At 33.7% G+C, this 7,167-nt stretch overlaps 1 non-coding gene across 1 annotated transcript; it reads right to left on the reverse strand.

Moving 5' to 3' along the window:
• Window positions 1-4,551: 4,551 nt before the first annotated feature.
• LOC118654891 lies at window positions 4,552-4,715 on the reverse strand. The gene has a single exon (XR_004967139.1). It is a non-coding gene; the product is annotated as a U1 spliceosomal RNA (small nuclear RNA).
• Between the last annotated feature and the right edge of the window lie 2,452 nt (window positions 4,716-7,167).

Genomic DNA, 7,167 nt, shown 5'->3' on the forward strand with positions numbered 1-7,167 from the left:
CTAACAGTGGGCTTTTTTTGTTGCTCCCTTTCTAACTCTTCGAGTTGTAGAGTTAGGTCATTTATTCTCATTGTTTCTTGTTGCACACATCTTTTATTGAGTTCTTTTTTCATTCATTTCTTTACTTATTTAATAACCAGTCATATAGTAAAGATTCCATATATGTTTTTGAATTAGCCTTGGGCTCAAATTATAGCTCTGCTGCTTACTAATAGTGACAATTTGGGCAAGTTAATTAACAGTGATGAACCTCACTTGCCTTAACCTTTCATTGCTTAATTATTTGATCAGTCATGCTTGTTCTTACATATTTAAACATTTGTTGAGCACTCAATATGTGAAGATATTACTAGCAAAACTAATACTTTATGGTTTAAGCAGTCCCAAAGCTTACCAAATACAATGTTTGGAAAGTGCTTGCTAACCAGTAACCAGGTAATGAGACGGAACTTAGTCTGGTTTTATTGGGGTATATTATCTGTATCCCAAATGTATATTTAGTAGTGTTCTTGTTTGTTGATATCTTTCAAAGGAAGAACTAACTAAACACTAATTTAGATTGTCAAAATGCAAATGTTTGACAGTCATAGGAAGAATACATATTAAGGAAAAATATCAAGACAAAGAAGAAAAGGCAAATATAAATAGCTGGCTAAATGAAGGTGAGCTTTCTGAGGAAAATAAGTTAAAGCAATTTCAATTTCAGAAATTTCACTCATTTCTTCTTTGTTTTACTCACTTTATTATTACTCTCAGTAAAGAAAATCATTTAATGCATGTGCTCATTGACACAAAATATTTTTTTTTCCAAAAGGGAAGACTTTTTTCATGCATCAGAAGCAAAGTAGGTTTTTATGTGAGGATTATTTTGGGTACTATTTGCCTTTGCTATGTTGACATATAGGCTATCTTCTCTTTCTAAAGGCAGAAAGTCAGGCAGTCAAAATACTGTGACCAAAATTCTGAAAAAAATTTAAGGGCTGATTCCTGACCATTTTGAAATTATGTTATTCGATAAACAATCAAATGCCCCTGGTGACTCTACTGATGATTATTCTCAAGGGTTTCCTGAAATGGAGGCTCTTGAGCCTTTTCAAGCCATGGTTCCAAATTTGTAGGTTGAGTGAATATGCAGTCATCCTCTAATGGCTCTGAGTTTACATGAAGTCAGCATAATCTCAATCCAGACCTGAGTACACACTTGTCACTATTGCAAATTGATCTCACAACTGCTTACCATTATTCTATTTGTTTTTCATAGAGATCTTGGTTTGATTAGATGAAGATATACAGCTACATCTTTCCTTTTAATGCAAGACCTTCCAGGTAAGAATGAATGGCAATCTATTAGATAGATGTAAACTGAAAATTTAAGCACTATGCTATAGACCTGAAACTGATATAAAATAATATTGAATGTAAACTTTAATTGTAAAATAAAAAGAATTGTATTATTTCATCTTCCATCATACTTAAAACAAGACCACTGGTACTTAAAATGACCTATAGAGCCTTAGATGATCTGGCCTCTATATAGCTCTCTAATCTCATGTGCTGTTATTTTCCCCCTTCCCTGCTAAAACATAGCCAATGTGACATTTCTGCCCTACAGACACACACAACCCCTCTCCTAGGGGTCCTTTCATTTTTCATTCTTGCTGCCTAGAATAGCATGTCCTCTGTTCTTGGATAATGTGTTTCTTTTCATCCAGGCTACAACCCAAATATTGTTATCATAGAGTAGCTACCCAATCTAATGATATGTTTATTCAATCCCACCCATTACTGACAGTGATTCTTTATCATATTAGGTATTTTTTCATTGCATTTATCTCTACTGGAATTACCTTGTTTTTATTATCAATCTCCATTCACTAGAATATAAGCCCAGTGAAAGTGGCGCATTGCCATCTTATTCACAGCTGTACCTTTAATACCTAAAAGAGTGACTGTGTTGGAGCAGACAATAAATTTCATCCCCCTTCAATTTCTAAGTTTAGAATAAGTTTAATGTATGTTGTAATCAAGGATTGGAACCCAGGAACAAGGACCCTGAAGTTTAATATAGCAGAGGGAGCTCTGAATGTAATCCAACCACATTCTCCAAGAGTTATAGCAAGGGAAAGGGTATCTAAAGCAAACCTTGAGGTTACTCTCATAATTCTGAACCCTATTAAAACTCCTCTTCTCTCTTTAATTCCTCCAGCACTTTGATCTTTTTACTGTTCTTGAAATGTGCCCTTTCTCTTAGTTTAGGCCTTCACATATGCTATTCCACCCACTTGAAACAGTCTTGTTCAGCCTCCTTCCTCTTCCTAACACATCCTTTAAATTTCAGATAAAATGATACTTTTTCTGAGGCTTTTATTTGAGGCTTTTTAAAGTACTAGTTGAAATCTCTAATATGTACTTGTACTTTTATAGTGCCTGTATTTTCCATCATTCTGCTCATCACACTTCATTCTGATTCCAGAATGGAGACAGGGAATTAGTATGTTTTATTTACCACTAATACATAACATAATACCTGGTATAGAACAGGTGCTCAATAATTAATATAAATAAAATTGCTCAATTATGTGTTTTAGTTTAATCAGTCAGTTATGTATATGGTTAGTTTTAATTTTATAACAAGAATTAGCTTTAGGAAAGTGATATATATTTTTCTTATTACTTGTACTGCATTTCAACTTATTTTATTTTTCTCCTATGATGAAACAAACCTTATTTACAATTTCTCCCATTACTTATTTTTCCAAAAATATGTCTTTGTTCAAATTGTCTCAGATCTTTGAAACTGCCTCTTAAAAAAATTGTGCTGATCATATTATCTTACTCTCCATCTTTAAACTGGTGTTCTAGAAAAACCACCTACCCAGAAAATCATAAATAATCAAACATTAAAATTTTCTGTGGTTTTTCCTAGTCTTTTTTTTTAAATTGAGAGCATCACTATAGAATCTATACTAATAAGAGAGGAATATGCAAATTGTCCAGGATGCCGTCACAATAACAGTAATGACTGAACAGCAGGCTGAGTGGGGCAACCAGGCAGGGAGATTAGTGAGGGACAACCAAATGACTGAAAAACAGGCGGTAGTTGGGGGTGACCTGGCTGGCAGGCAGAGGTGGTTAGGGGTGATCAGGCTGGCAGGGGGGGGCAGTTAGGGGCAATCAGGCAGGCAGGCAGGTGAGCAGTTAAGAGTCAGCAGCCCTGGATTGTGAGAGGGATGTCCGACTGCTGGTTTAGGCGTGGTCCCAGATTGGAAAGGGTGCAGGCTGGGCTGAGGTGGCCCAACCATGCATGAATTTTGTGCACCGTGCCTCTAGTCAGAATATGTTTCAGAAAAGACAAATCTTGTCTGTTTTGTTTTTCTTTCTCTTTATCTCTCTCTCTCTCCTTCTCTCTTTTACAGTGCTAAAATAATGTCTGGAACATCATAGGTGCTCAGCAAATACTTGCCTAGTGGATTTGCTTTTATACGCCATCTTTGGCCATAGATTCTTGTAAATAATTGACATCTAGATGTAGTTGGATTTTATGTTCCTTAGAGATGGGTTATAACACTTCAGAAATAGTGTAAGTAAACACTATATTTGGATAACTCAGAGGAACTTCAAAGTTGCTATAGCCTCATGGTCACTATACTCCATAAAAATAGAACATATCTCCTTTGGATTGTGGGATAAATAGTGGAACTAAAACATTGGTGATGATTTAGATCTTTACAATAACTGAACATATCAGTTCTGTTGCATGTTGTATTTTGTTACTCATTTTCATCAAAGACAAATTCCATTGCAAATTCATCCAATGCACCTATTAGAACTGCATTTATGTGGTGTGCCAGAACTTTATGTACTCTGGAAGTACTTTTTGACTAAGATTAACTCAGTGAGAATGCACTGTTTAAAAAGGAAGCATCAGTGGTCAATGTTTACAGGAGATTTGGTGATTTAAAATGTAGTGCATGCACTTACTCGTGTGACTTTCAGCAATCTTATATAATCTAGTGAAATAATATTTGCTTTCACAGTCAATTCTCTCTCATCTGCTATCCCTAAATGGAAAGATAGACACAGGTAAATACTGGAAATATTGCTTATCTCTACTTTGAATGTACCTCCCAACATATTGAGGAACAATAAGCAGATAAATATAGGGCCTTATTAGATTTAATAAAATAGGTGGTTGTATTAAAATGTACCTACACTCTATTGGAGCCCTGAAGTTCCTTGTACATGTTGCTGTCTAGAAGCTGCATTGAAACTATTATATATCAAATAAGGTTTCAAACTTTTCAGTTGTGTAGAAATGTGCTTTTTAAACTAAACTAGGATACATTTGTTTTTAAATATCGAGATTTTTCAAAACATAGTCTGAAATTTTGTGCATTCATAGTATTGTATGTTATGTTATTAAGGCAGTTTGATTCAAAATATATAAATATGTATGAAATATTGTTTTGAAAGGAAAATAATTAATACTGAGAAAGAGAAAATTATTCTATTTTAAATAGTATAACATCACATAATAATACATAGTTTTTTCAGGAGAGAATGCGAACACAGTCCCCCACTACCACAAATTATGCAGTCAAGTTTTCCACATTTGGGGAAATCGAAGGGGTCAGCACATCTGGAGTACAATGGATAAGCCTTGCCCTGGGAAAACCACCTCCATGATCATGGTATCTCCCCTGCCAGGTAAGTATAGGAATACATTTATTTATAGTTGTTTTGTTTCTCTCTCTTCATTTTATATTTACAATGGTAGAGAAAAATTGTGTGAATTTATAGTAATTATTGGGGATGCTAAAAAACAACTTCATAGTTTCTCTTAGATATAATTTGGAAGCAGTTTGGTCTCTTGTTAGAGACAGGTCGGGATTTTTAGAATTTTTAAATTTAAAAAAAAAAGCTTAAAGGGTTGTACTGATGCAGTAGAACATTTTGTATCCTAAATTAACAAGCATTCTCATTAATCTTGAAAGTAGGGGTCCAGGATATTGGTCCAGGATTACTAAGAAATGAATCTTATCTTAGAGTTTGTGTATTTTATTTTTTAAAAAGATTTATTGTTGATAGTATTACATAAGTCCTACTTTCCCCCCATTGATCTCTTCCAGGCTGCCTCCAACCCCCAAGCCCTCACCACCCCATTGTCTGTGTCCACAGGTTATGCATATATGTTTACAAGTTCATTGGTTAATCTCTTCCCACCCACCCTATCCTGAAAAAGTCTGTTCCATGTTTCTATGTCTCTGTGTCTGTTTTTGTTCATCAGTTTATTTTGTTCATTAGATTCCACATATGAGTGAGATCTTGTGATACTTACCTATCTCTGACTGGCTTAATACTTTCCAGGTCCATTCAATATTTTTTAAAAATCTTAGGTATACATCATCTTTTTAAAAAAATATAATTTTCAATGCAAGTTAGTTTATAAGACTGAGTATTTTAAGAAAGATGTCCATTATTTGCAAAATCATTAATGTAAAAAATTATACCATCAACTGTAGTCTTTCTCTATGAGGACCTTGGCTATGGTAAGCATTGCTCTTTGGCAATAAGAATACATTAACACATCCAACCAGCTGATAATAATTTATCTAAATTTCCATAAAATACCTTATTGGTAATAACCTCTTGAAGTCTAGTTCAACAGAGTTTAATGAAGACTACTCAATAATTTTTCCCTCTCAAGTGTAATACTTATCAGAATAAATAATTTTCAAGCCATTTTTACTTTATAAGAGGGTTTTTTTCCACGTAAATCCAACTTATGAAGGTACCTAGCTCATTAATTTCAAATTATCTGGACAACTCTTGTGCCACTGTCTTTACATCATTTTCTTCAAAATCTCTCAATAGAAAAAGAATAATAAATTGACATAAAACTTTCTATTTCTCTTTCGCTCTCTGGGTTATCCTATATAATAAAGAGCTAATATGCTAATTAGGTTGGACTGTGGAATGACCAGTGGGCAGGGCCGCAGGGCCATGAGGCAGCCAAGGCTGCAAGGGCTGAGCCCCTTGCACGAATTTCATGCATCAAGCCTCTAGTTTTTAATACATAGGAATAAAACTATGTCAAAACGTATATTAATAATTTTGAATGTGTGAATGAAATGGGTCAGTTTATAGAATAAAATACCAATTGTTAAAATTGATCCCAAAATAGAAAACACAAAATTGATCAATAACCATAAAAATGTTGGAAAAATAAAAGTTGAAAGGAATTTCCTGAAAAAATATCTCTGGTCCAAATTATTTTATGGCTGATTTGATTTAAACTTTCAAGGAACTGGAAATTCCCAAAATTTTAATTTATATTACTTATGAGTTTATTTTATGGTAGTATAAACAAGATTATTTTCACTGTAAGCATAACTCTGATGTATAACTTTAGCAAACATAACTCTCATCATAAATACTATGGTATAATTTTATTTATTAATGTGGATGTGTGTATAATAATAAATAATTTCATATATACATATGCACTAAATAATGAAATAATGAAGGGGAATATTATAAAAATCTATTGTTAGTAAAAGGACTTTCAAAGCATGATTGCTTTTATTATTTTTTATTTTAGTAAATCTCTATTTTAAAAATTGCTTTTATTATTATTATGTTTGTTGTGGAAAATATTACAAATGGCCACCCTTTTATTTCGCATTGACATCCTACTTCCCATTCTCACCCTCTCCCCAGGCCTTCACCATTCTATCATCTGTGTCCATGGGCTATGCATATATACATATAAGTTCTTTGGTTAATCTCTTCCCATCTACCTTCCACCCTAATGTCTGAGAGTCATCAGTCTGTTGCATGTTTCCATGTTTCTAGATCTATTTAGTTCATCAGCTTGTTTTGTTCATTAGATTCCACACAAAAATGATCATGTGATATTTGTCTTTCTCTGATTACCTTTTTTCACGTAGCATAATAGTCTCCAGGTCACTTCATGTTGTCTCAAAAGGTAAAGTATCTTTCTTTTTAACAGCTGCATAGTATTCCATTGTGTAAAGGTACCACAGTTGTTTTATCCATTCATCTACTGATGGGCACTTGCGCTATCTCCAGATATTAGCTATTATAAATAATGCTGCTTTGAACATAAGAGTGCATATATTCTTTTTGACTGGTGTCCCAGACTTC

This window comes from Myotis myotis, unplaced genomic scaffold (genome assembly GCF_014108235.1).
Source record: "Myotis myotis isolate mMyoMyo1 unplaced genomic scaffold, mMyoMyo1.p scaffold_m19_p_4, whole genome shotgun sequence".
Lineage (NCBI taxonomy): Eukaryota > Metazoa > Chordata > Mammalia > Chiroptera > Vespertilionidae > Myotis > Myotis myotis.